The 13,258-nt window shown below is 35.4% G+C and overlaps 1 protein-coding gene across 5 annotated transcripts in view; it reads left to right on the forward strand.

The window, feature by feature from the left end:
- The window catches only part of LOC142357342 (uncharacterized), a 104,832-nt gene that overhangs the window by 27,228 nt on the left and 64,346 nt on the right, over window positions 1–13,258 (forward strand). The window contains exon 1 of one of the 5 annotated variants that reach the window (XM_075409027.1): window positions 9,483–9,827. The exons of the other annotated variants lie outside the window; for them this stretch is intronic. The gene's annotated coding sequence lies outside the window, so the exon portion shown is untranslated. Of the gene's footprint in view, window positions 1–9,482; window positions 9,828–13,258 lie in introns of those variants that run through there. 5 annotated transcript variants of the gene reach the window in all.

Here is a 13,258-nt window from a genome sequence, read left to right on the forward strand (position 1 = left end):
CGTCACTCGGTGTGTCGGTAAATCACTCATCTGTGGAGTTTTACCGCTAGTAAACAGTCGACATGTTACACAATTGTGTTTCACTGCTCTCAGCGCGCTTCTTAATCCAAATACCCAAAATTTCTTCTGCACTTCGTTCCGAATATACTCCACCCCTTCGTGATGAAAAATTTTGTGCTGATAGCTCAGAAACAACTCAACTGCTCTATGTTTGCTAGGCAAAATAACAGGGTGTTCTGTCTCGAATGGTAAATTAGTTCTCCTCAGTTGTCCTTTTGCTCTCAGGACACCGTTAGAATCAATGAATGGAGATAAGGAAACAATTTTGCTGTTTGAAGAAACTGTTTTCTCGGATTTCAAGTCATCAATTTCTTTAGAATAGACTTCCAGCTGAACTAATTTCCAAATCAATTGTGCAGTTTCTTCCCGTAGTGAATGCACTTCAGAGTTCTTTCTGGCAAGCGATAAAATCCAAGCAATTGTTCGCCTCAATCGGTTGTATTGGCTGTATCGTTTCCAATCGACTACACCAATTACTTCGTTTGCCACGTAAACTTGAACATTCATATCCTGCTCGGCTGGAAGCTGATTATCTTCGTTTAACAAGATCGGTTGTAGCAGCCAATCTGGACCCTTGATCCAATTACAGTTGGCTATGTCATCGAAGCTGAGACCTCTTGTTCCAAGGTCGGCTGGATTCTTAGCACCTTCCACGTAGTGCCATTCGTCCACAGTTGAAGTGTCGAGTATTTCTGCTACTCTGTTTGCAACAAAGGTAGGCTGTTTCTCGTTGCTCGATCTTAACCACTGTATAATTGTTGTAGAATCAGACCACATAAAAACTTTATGGAAATGAATTGAGTGTTCCTTCATGATTGTGTCTTTCAGTCGATTACCGGTTAATGCTGCCATGAGCTCAAGTTTTGGAATTGTATGATGCTTTACAGGTGCAACTCTGCTTTTCCTATGATAAAGTATACCTTACGTTCTGTTTGATTGTTTTCTGTTACAAGATATGCTACCGCACAAAATGCGTCCTCTGAAGCATCACCGAAAACGTGCAACTCATTTCGAATGTTTTCGCTCGACGTTTCATACATCTGCTGACTTCAAACACTTCACCGGCATTCAATTCTCCGACCCAATCCGAGAATTGATCACTGAGGTTCTCGTCGATAAACGAGTCCCATTGTTGTCCTCTTGTCTGCCTTATGCCTTTCAGGATTATTCTTCCACGGATAACAAATGGAGCTAGAAATCCCAAAGGATCAAAAACGCTAGAGACAATTGATAGCACTTTTCGCTGGGTCCAATATTTTTCAGGCTTAAACTGTAAGTCTCTGCATACTTTCAGCGTGTCGCTTTTACTGTTCCATTCTAATCCAAGAATCGTCAGGGCCTTGTCATGTACTTCATCTTCATCAAAATTAGTAGCCCACTTAGTTAGTTTGAAACCACCTTTTGCTAAAAGAGCAATTAATTCTGCTTTGACGTCAGCAGCTTCTTCCCGACTCTGCAGCGAGACAAGTAGATCATCCATATAGAAGTTATGGCACGCTATGTAACTAGCTCGATCTGAATTTTCAGCCTTGTCCGTAGCACATCTTTGTAGCGCAAAGTTTGCACAAGTTGAAGACGATTTAGCGCCAAATATATGTCTTTTGTACTGATACGTTACTAATTGACCATTTTCATCTGACCATAGAAACCGTAGAAACTTTCGATCTTCCGGTTTGACTTCAACTTGAAGGAACATTTCTTCATTGTCGGCACTCAAAGCATATCGGTTCTCTCGGAATCGTGCGAAGATTCCCATCAGACTGGCTAGCAAATCCGGACCTGCTAAAAGCATGTCGTTGAGACTTGTCCCGCGAAATTTGCTGGCTGCGTTACACACTCTTCTCACTTTGTTGGGTTTGTGAGGATTCAAAACTGGGTGATGTGGTACATACCAGACTTGATGATTGATTGTTGCTGCCAAGTCGCTGCTAGAAAGAATTGAGATATATCCTTTACTAAGATCTGAGTTAATTATTTCTATATATTTCACTTTAATTAATTCGTCCGTCTGTAATCGACGCTGCAACCCTCGAAGTTGTCCCAATGCTGATGAAAAGCTGTTGGATAAAGCTGCTTGTTCACCGTTCCATAATAAACCAACTTCATATCGTTCACCGTTGAATTTGATCGTTGAGTTAAGAATCTCGGTGGCTAGTTTGTTTTCTTGTGTTCTCTTGTCGGCAACTTTAAGTGTTCCGTAGGACTCCATATCCCACCACTTCTTGACAACTTCAGCTAGTTTCATGTCGTCATTGTTGGCTACATGACACGCTGCGCTGAGTTTTAGCTGATTAATTGGAACTGGACCACTGACTGTCCATCCAAGTGGTAACTTAATAGCCCACGGTTTGTTCTCACCGCCATTTTTGTATTCGACGGGTCGAATCAGTTCATAAGCATTCTGGCCTAGAATGATCGCAAATTTCTTCAAATCGATCTGCTTGAAACCCACACAATTCAAGTACGGATACTTTGCTTTCATCTCCTGGACCTTGTAAACGCTTGTTCCAATTTCCAAGTTCTTTTGACTGTGAATTGTGAGTAGTTTTCCTTTGTCTTGCATACAGTTAGCCGGCCCAATTGTAGCCTGAAGCGCTCTGCATGTTGTAATTTGTGTGCCGTGAATTCCAGTAACATTTAACGACACTGGTTCTCCACGTAGTTCAAGCTTTTCTAACAAGTCTTCATCCACCCACGTCTGAGTGGACCCCGTGTCACAAACAGCAAGAGTATCTTCGAATTGTTCTTCATCTCCGAAGATTCTGACACGTGCTATTTGCATTAAACCTCTTATTGACTCCACATTGCTTGTTAAATTAGTCACTTCTGTCTTGTTATTGGGTTTCAAGTTTTCCGACCTTTTCTTGTAGTGAAGCAATTTGTTGTGGGTTTTCTCACAGCCATCAACGCCACAATTTCTTTTCCTTGGACAAGCTTTTGCTGCATGGTTATCAGCAAGACAACAAAAACATAGCTTCTTTTCTTTAACGACATTGTATCGTTCATCTGTTTTCATGTTCTTGAACTTATCGCAGTTCCAGACCCTATGATTTGAACCTTCGATAGGACATTTGTTTTCGGTCCGAGTTTTATCATCATTTGAACTGAAGGCTGACTCGCTGGGCTTTGGACTTTTCTTGAAATCAGGTTTCTTACCGAACTTTGTCGTTTGTGTTTCGAATTTTGACGATGTAGGCGCACAATGAACCAATCGCTCATGAACTTGCGCTTCTTCTTGCAACCAATTATTAAACTCGACCAGGTTTGGTATTCGTCTTGCTTTGGTTGGGGCCTCTATAAAGGCAAACCATCGACGCTTTGTATCTAACGGCAACTTACTGACCGCAATATCAAGGTTACTAGAAGAAAACAAGTCGTTCGAGTACCCAAATTGCTGTAGAATGTTCACAAACGTTGATACCGTATCAGCAAACTCTATCAAGGATGATAAGTCGCTAAATCTAACCTGTGGGAAGTTCTGAATTTTGGCAAGTTGTGAAGAGACAATGTGATGAGGCTGGCCAAACTTTCTTTGCAGTGTGTTCCAAGCCTGATCGTACATTGTTCCAGAGTAGCCCATTCCATTGACAGCTCGTTTTGCTTTTCCAACAAGCAATGTCTTCAAATGGCTCATTTTCTCGTCTCGACTAATACTGCTGCTGTGTATTGTAGACAGAAACATTCCACTCCATTCAGGCCAATCCAATGGATTACCATCAAATTCGCGCAATTTTAATTTTGGCAAACTTCTGTTACCATTGTTGGTTGGTTGTGAAGGGCTATCATTACCGTTGTCCCTTGGAGACAAGAATGAGTTTGAATAGGCGTATCTATCAGGTGAAAATCGTCTATCTCTGCTTCCCAGAGGTGTACTTTGAATTCTTGTTTGCTGCTCAAATGGATTTTCGATATCTTCTCCTGAACTGTACTGCTGTCGATACTTTGTTAAACGACTCGAATAACTATCTGTTTTTAAAAAAGAACTTGATGGACGCTCCACTTCTGGCAGTTGAACTTTGAGGTTTTCTGCGTACTCATCGTATTCCTCGTGAAGTTCTTTCGGGGAAAATTCGTCATCAGACTCTGTTTCATTTGATTGTTTAGATTTGTCAGAAATCTCTACAGAAGAACTTTCTAATTCGGTTTCCATCAAGCGAAGTTGAAGTTTTTCCTCAACTTGTCTCATCTGTTCTTCGTGCTCTCTTTGCTTTCTTTCAAACACCATTTGAAGCTTTTTGGACTCGATGTTGGCCTTCCTTTTGGCCTTCTCCTGTCTTTCTTCAACTTTCTGGAGCTTTAGCAATCTCTTCTCCTCCTCTCTTGCAAGCTTGTTCTCCAATGAGTAATTACCAGATTTACCCACTTGACTTGTGTTTTGAGTCGGACTGTCGCTTTTCTCTTTCTGTGAGCCACTGCTCACAAGGTTTACGCCATTGTCTTGAGGAGTACTGTCCGTTAGAACTGCTGCATTTGGAGCATCTTCTGCCAATATAGTGATTGTGGAGACTGAAACTTCTCCAAACGAAACCATTCTTTTTTCTGATGCTGCTGCTTTTAGATCGAAAAGATTCAAAATGTAGCATTTGTGACCCGTTAGACGACTTCTGTAGTCCATACATTTCTCTGTTACCTCAGAGCAACCAGTCCTACCGTGTTTGGCCTCTACTTTACTCAGCTGATTGAGTAACTTGTCTTCTTCTTCGAAGTATGCGTCAACTTCAGATCGAGCTCGAGCAAGACGATAGTTTCCTTTCAACAATCGTATCAACTCTTCTCTTTTTCTTCTGAGTTGGTCATACTTCTGATCCAAATTAACCAAGTCCAAAGTGTGCTCTTGACGGCCACGTCTGAATGGAATGATGATTTTTTGGTGGGAAGATGCATGTTGTTCTGATGAAGAAGGCATCCACTTCATGGCAACCTTCTGAGATTTTGTCGACTTCTTGAACATTTTGATAATAAATAACAACAAATATTATCTTTTTAAATGTCCGGGGAGAATACGGACCATTAATGTTACGGCTGATATTAGTAGTGAAAAACTAAAAATATTTTTACGCACGTTCTGGTTCGTTTAAAGCTTTAGAAATTTTTCTTGACTGTAATTTCCTTAGGATTTTCTGCAAAACTTTAAGAAAATAACTTGAATTTCGTAACTCAAAGTCATACAACTTGACTCCAATTACACTAATGCTCGCTCTGTTAGTAATATGTTCACCAGATGACATTTACGAGTGGTAATTAAACATTACATAACTGACATTTACAGTTAAAGGGAGTATTCTGTTCAGGAATTTAATCTGTTTACATAGCAAATTATTAAGTAAATATGAAATTAACCATATTAGGACAATGATTATGTAGAGAAGTTGAACGTTAAACATAGCAAAGTGGCGTGATAATTGAAGGTTCATCAAAAACTAACATAAAACATTTCTGACACAACATTTGACATCAAAGCAATCTTTAAAACAGGAAAACTTAGTGTATTATTCAAATATTAACTAAAGTTTGTTCATAACTGAAATAGAAAGTATGAATTCGCCCACATATCAAAAGCTGTCATACTCTTGGCATTGCTCGTGACATTTAGAAAGCGTATTGACACAACGCAACTAATTGATCATATAATTATATGGCAAAAACTAGATGGAATTCGAAAAAGGGAAAATCCGCCGTTCAGGGTAAAGTTGCAAAGTCGATGAACGAAATGAGCATCGAGACTAGTACCAATGGTTAGAGTATCAAGTGAAAAGTATGCCCAACCCCACTTTCAGGGTCCTAAATCCAAGTCCCTAGGAGCTAGAGCACTTCAAAAGTACAGCACTTTTTCAAGGTCACCCGACTAGCGGAAACAAAAGTTGTGACCTTGAGATGAAAACTATTGAAACTGAAAGCACCGCATAAGGGAATGAGAATACATATGAGAAATATACACCAGTGACCTTGACGGTCTTGCACCAAGGTTAAATATTATTTTTTCCAACATTTTAGTATGTTTTTACATTATTTCTAATATAAAATTCAACATTGATCGAACTTGACCCAATTCCGTCGCTCTAGCAACTGAGAATTGCCGGTAGAGGGCATAGCTATATACTCATCATAAAACGATCTAATAATTTGATATAAAAAATTTAAAATATTAGTTTTGACCGCAACACTATTTGTTTTAATTGGCCAGCAGCATTAGCCGGGCTTGATTAGGTCTAATTGAGAAATTGAATGATTAAAAGATTATTTGGGGTTGTAATGACGGCTGTGCTTTGAACAAAACGCTTGCATGTTTTCAATATTTATTACAGACCAGAATGGTCTCATATCGAGGCTCAATTATTGAAAATCTACATTTGAGGCCATTGAAGACTAAGGAACATACTATGTAAATTCAGTAAAAAATGTGTGCTTTCTTTGGCTTCAAAACTGTGTTTGCGTAAAAACTGTTTGAAATTTTGAATTATGCCATTATTCGTTTTTATCTTTTAAATTTTTCCCTCAAATTATTTAATGACATGTCTAATTGACTTCTTAGCTAGTAACAAAATATTCTGTTTACGTTTTTCAGTTAAGAATTTATGGTTGTAATAGCTTATTTTTTTCAAAAAATTACAGTATTCTGAGATTTGCCTCAATTTATTTCAGTTTTGTCCCCTTGTAGCGTAGTTCCAGCAAAAATAAAGCTCATTTTTGCTTTATAATGAATTAGAATGGAATTTAATGGTCCTGATGTAGTATCAATTTAATATTTAGCTTTGATACTGAGAAATTTCCTAGCTTTTTTATTTTTTGTCGTTTTCCAATTTATGAGGTTCATTTTACTGTCTCGTTCGATCATCACATTAATGACAAGTCACATATTACGTTATTGGCGCTAAAAAATGCACAATTTGTGATATTTAATGTTGTTATTCAATGAATTATGACTTTAAAGGCTTGACACCGTTCACTCGCAAAACTTAATTGACTTGATTTGTCAGTTCTTATTCTTTTTGTAGTGGGGTGACACGGTGTACAATAACATTTTTAATGGCATTCTATGGAGATATAAATGAAGTTTTTCAGTGATTTCAGTTGATAGTTAATGGTTTTCTGGTCTTTGAAATTAATTGTCTTCAAAAATTTTTAACTTATTTTTTTTTTAATTTGAGCATTCGTTTATTTGTCTAGTTTGTCTACCTATTAATTATTCTCAATAAAAACAGGTCTCATTTTTTTGTTAAAAGTCAAGACGTTTTGTTTGCAGTTTGTTCAGTTTTTAATGTAATTAATGCTTTTTCTATTTGATGTTGTTGTTTGTCTTGTCTCTTGATCTGCCCAATGGCACCTGCTCTATAACACTATATACCGGATATACCAATTATTTCTGAACAATATATAAATTTTTGTAAGTTTCTATCTCCTCTCATTTGATAGATAATTAAATCAAAAAAATAGTTGAGCGGGGTCAGAACATTAGGTGCAAACTCACATTTCCGAGCCTCCTTTTTTAATGAACTGTTGCTTCTGTTTTCTTTATGCGGATCATTATTATAATTTTCATTACTTTTATTTGATAGCTGCTGCATAAACTTTAAAGTTTTTAGAATTGTTAATTATTTTCTGTTAATTTTTGATCTCTTTAGAACAAGATCCCTCATTATCTGCTTTTTATAGATATAAGAACTGCTTTTTTCACAATACTATCTTTGCCTTTTCCCTGTCAGCTGTCCATTACTCCATTATAATTAAATTGTAGATATAATTTCTTATTTAAGATTTCTACATTTTTCTGTAGAATTAGTTCGCCCTGGAACAATGGTTTTTCGCATAATAAAACGTTTCAGTAAAATTCAGGTCTAAATTTTATGAAATTATTGTCTTGTTAGTTGAAAAACGCTCTATTGAGGCATTCAACTTTTCTTAGAAGAGTTTTGAAAGTTAGTTCTTGAAATACTTGCCAATTTTTTTTATTTTACATTTGCTTTTTTGCTGAAAAATTGAAAGGTAAGGTCGCAATTGAATTTTCTGACTTCAATTTGTTGTTCCTTCATAGGCGCTTCAACAATACAATTAAAAGAACAATTATGTGCAAACGCACATTACCGAGCCTCCTTGTTGTTGATCATTAATTCAGATAGTTCTTTGTTCATATTGAAGAAGCTATGGATCATAAACCAGGATTTTTCCTGATTTTACCTCAGTCAGTCTTGTTGATTCCCAAACAAGAGGTCATCATACCTTCACTCCACTATGTTTTCCCAATTGACGGCGTATGTTTCACGTCTTTTCCTTTTCATACCATAAAATGATGTTCTGTTGTCTTTTTGTCAGTTAATGCAAATAATGTGTTCTTTGTAGTAGCCATCTCGCCGTGTGGCTAATTGGATCTGTTAAGATTGCAGTAATTAATCAAGCGGGGCCAAATTTCATCATGTAGAACAATGTCAAAACAGTAATTGAAGTACTGCTTCGATAGCGGCTTTGTTCAATTATGTACCATAACGAACCTCGACACGAACAACAATTTCATTTAGCCTACAACGATTACATCTATTAAACAAAAAATTATCTTCCAAATTTTGGTAAAAGTAGGTAGTTGTACAAAAATCGCGTGAAAAAGCAATCTGTAAATGCACAAAAATTAACGATACATTTTCTTTTCTTTTCGCTGCTGATGGTGGTGGTGGTGGGGGGGGGGGGGTCTAAAGGCATTAAAACGCTGAAACCCTCTACACGAAATAGCCAAGCATTAATATCTAAAAAAATGTAGCTGGCCTTGAAAATTATGGCCCATTATTGATGCAATGCTCTGTATAGCTGAGCAGCTAGAACGACACAGACAAACACCAGTGCTACAATGCACCTAGTTATCAATATTCAAGTCGATGGCAAAAATTACAGACAGTTGTCAAAAATTCCACCCCATAAAGCGCTACCATCTCTGCCCATTTGAGCAAAAAAAAGAGCCCGCAGACAGCGAAATTTGAATACGTCTGTCATTAGAACTTGCAACCCCCCATTCTCTGCAAAATGGCCCTGAGGGGAATTTGACTTTTTTGTAAAATTTCCTTTAATAATTTTTATGACCGGTTAATGCAAAGAAAGCATATATGAATGCTGGCCGTGTTTCTACCTTTACATGCAGCCATTTTGGACTTATAAATTTGTGACGAAAATATAAGGAATGGAATTTAACTTTTTTATAGTATTTTTTGCTTCCAACCATTTTATGTAAATCCCGCCAATAAAATTATTTCGTGCCCAGATAGGCTCTTGGCGTCAGGGGTGGGGGAAGGATAAACTTTTTACCCCAATTTTCTACAATTTGGTTATATTTCTGCTTTTTTCGAAGAACTTTCAATTTTTACAGTCCTGCGCATTGTTATTCTAATTTTGGTTTCACTAAATTATGCTATATTTGAGGTATTTGATTGAGTTGGGATTTTCTGCAAAGTGAGCGTTAGGTTTGTTGGTTGAACGCACTTGGGTAACACCGCACATTGCAATTTAAACCCTTGTGACGTCATACATTTTACATTGTTACTGCTGATCTGCACCTCCAGAGACGCCATAGAAGAAGAATTCTTCAAAAGTGAACAACAACATTGATTAAAAAAAAGCAGCATAGCAGCAGCATTTGCCTCAATCGATTATAATAATAACAACATTTCCAATTTATTATTAGATGGGAGAGCTCGGCTGGCTGTTGTTCTCATTGTTGTTAAAAAGTGAAAAAGGAAAATGAAATTTTTCACAAACGTATACGCCCCAATTTAATATCGTAAGCGGTAAGCAATTTTTGTTCCTAATTTAGCTATTTTTGCTTGCATGAAATTAAAAACCTAAATTGAGATCAAATTTAAGGTTTCGAAGGCAAACAAGGTCATCTCTATAAATTTTATATTGGAATTTTTTCAGATTTGAGAAAATTGCTCTATTTTTGTTTTCGATTTTGTTATAGCAGCCCCAAAGTTTGAAGAATTTTAAATCCTGCAAGAGGCCTGCAAGTAATCTCCAAAAAATATTTCAAGATTCTTGCAAGAATCTTTCAAGATTTTTGCACCATTTGAATAATCTTGCAAAAATTTTGCAAGATTTTTATTTCAATCCATTTTAAAATTATTTTGATGATTGGTCGAGCTGAAATAAAGTAATCAGCTGTCGGAATATCTACTAAATGCAATTTAAAAACAGAAGTTTAGAGATTTCCCAGTTTATGTTTTGTGATTTTTTCTGTCCTTTTTTATTCCGGGCATTGGACCTGCAGAGGGGGAGTTACTACTAGTAACAGTTTGCATTAAATTTTCATTTGGAGCTAGAGCGGCTTTTTCTCAAAAAGAACATTAGAGTGGGGAAAAACATTCCCAAAAAGAAAGGTTTTGAAAACATTTTCATCCTTTGTTTAAAAAAAAAACATTTAAAAACAGCTTAATAGATCAAGGTGTTCGCCTCGCTTTTAATAAAAAAAACTATTGTTCATACAGTTTTTCCCAATTTTCAACCGTTAATTTGATTCGAAAAATATTTATTTTTTTTTTCATATATCCTTAAAAACGCTTTTTCTATGTGTCAAGTTTTATCAAGATCTTAGCAAGTTACGACATGAGAACTTCTTGACATGTAATGATAAGATCTTGTCAAGGTGTTTCAAGGAAATTTTTGCTATCATGGACTTGGCAAGAGGTTTCAAGTTTTGCAAGAGTTTTCAAGATATTGTATGACCTGGCAAGATGTATCAAGTTTCATAATAATAATAATAATTTTATTCATATGGAACGTATTTTACAAATCATATAAATATGTAAAATTACAATAAAGGATAGTGCATAACAGATAAAATCTGTTTAACTGTCAGAAAGACCGACAGCTGCATACCCTGAGAACTCATATGTATGAAATTTATCAAATAGAGAAGCATCAAAATTATTTGAAGATATACTTGATCAACCCGAAGTTTCCTAGTATATAGTTGTCCCTAAACCTATGGTAAAACTGATTTAATTCATTTTTGGTGAAATTATGTATGTTTTCTGGCAATAGATCATTTTTAATTAGGATATTATATAATTTACGAATTCTAGATTTAAGAACACTAAAACTTTTATTCGGACATGAACTTTCAGAGAGAAGACCTTTAGTTTTGTACCTAGTTTGGTATGTATTTTGACTATCATCTTCTATCAACTTTGAAGTACACGTTCCCGGACAGATCTTAGTCTTGTTTTTGACAATTGTTTTTAATAATTCGTATACATATAACTCATGAGCTGTATGTATTTTACTTAGTTGCTGACAGAATCATAATTTTGCTGACAGAATCAAATTTTTTCACCGAAAAATGGTTCGAACAATTCGTTTTTGAATTTTTACAATATCATCAATTTGAGTAAATTTACAATTGCCATAAGCCAATATAGAATACTGTATTCTTAATTTGATGTACGCATTATAAAAAAGTAAAATATGATCTCTTATAGGAATGTCTTTCATTTGTCTGATTAACCCTCCTTGTATTAATATTTTTTACATACATAGGACACATGTTCTAAAAAACTAAACTTGTCATCTATAAGAACTCCTAAATATTTAGCAAACTTTTCATTTTTTATAGTCTTGCAACATATATTCACAGTTTTGTTAGTCACCTTATTTGTCGAAAAACAAAGATACTTAGATTTTTTAGGATTAATAACCAAATAGTTATTTTTTGTCCAATTTTCAATATTTCCAATGTCATCCTGAAAGTCAGTATGCGTTTTGTTTCCCTTTTTTATCATTGCTGTATCATCGGCAAATAAATAAGTATGGCTAGCGTTTAAAACTTCGGGTAGATCATTTATATAAATTATGAATAGCAAAGGGCCTAAAACTGAACCTTGAGGTACTCCATGCAAAATTGGAATCGTTTCAGAGATAGCATCATAAATTTGTAAATATTGTTTTCTTGAATCTAGATACGATTGTAACAATTTCAAACATATACCCCTTATGCCATATCTTTCAAGTTTTTCTACAAGCAGAGATATTTTAACTGTATCAAATGCTTTTGTTAAATCCAGTAAAATTGCTTCATAGTGTGTTATTTCATTACTTAATTGTTCTAGAAGCTCTATTATTGCATCTACTGTTCCTCTTTTGCTCCTGAAACCATATTGCATTGAGTACCACAAGTTACTTTTGTCAAAGAAGTTAACAATTCTAGCATGGATGGCTCTCTCAATTATCTTGCTCAACGCCGACAGTAATGATATCGGCTGTTTTTTGATAACTGTTGCTGTTTTTAAACAAGAAGGAAAAATTCCCAAAATAAAGCTCTCATTTATAAAGGTTACCAAATATGGAACAATTATTGCGAAACTATTTTTAGAAAACGATTACTTATTTCATCAAAACCACAATATGTTTTGTTTTTCATGTTATCAATATACTTCTGCAATTCAGACTCGGTGACTGGTGGAAAAACTACCGAGTTTACATTTCTTTCTGGAAAAAAGTTTTTACTGTTCCTTGGCAACGAAAGAGAGAGAGAGCCCCCTATGCTAGCAAAAAACTGATTCATGGCTGCAACTTTATTCTGTGCATCTGTGGGATATATAACACTATCTTTTTTCACTATAGTAGATCTGTAAATTTTATAGATGTTCAGTCCCTTCTTTACTTTTTCAGCTGTTGAGTTCTTTTTTTCATCGTTTACAAGCCTATTAACCTTATTCCGTTGCATAGTATATGCTTTTTTGTTTTCTTCAGTTTTATTCAGAAAATAAGTACTTCTTAGTTTATTTCGCTTTTCCATCTCTTTCTTCAAATTTTTACTCGGTATGAAATCCGGTGATTTTCTTTTTTGATCTTTTTTAGGGGACAAAACAAATCTTGGCTCTTTGAAAGCAAACCGTTAAACTTGTTCCATTTTTCATCAAGATTAGGAAATCTATTTTCAAAAAGATATTTCAGATTAAGTTGCAGCCATGTTATTAAATTATTCCTATGTTTCGGTCTCTCAAACATTTTTATCGGTCTGATTTTTATAACACTAGAATGTTGCAATTTCACATTCTCTTGACTAATTTCAGGAAAATTGCTAATTACTATTTTGTGATCCGAAATAGGTTCATCATCATAAGTTACCTCCGCATGCATATTAGACGCTATATGATCAATTAAAGTTGATGATTGTCCAGTTATTCTAGTTGGATTCTCCTTATTCTTCAAATTTAAACTA

Source organism: Convolutriloba macropyga, chromosome 2 (genome assembly GCF_964194025.1).
Source record: "Convolutriloba macropyga chromosome 2, txConMacr16.3, whole genome shotgun sequence".
NCBI classification, from domain to species: domain Eukaryota; kingdom Metazoa; phylum Xenacoelomorpha; order Acoela; family Convolutidae; genus Convolutriloba; species Convolutriloba macropyga.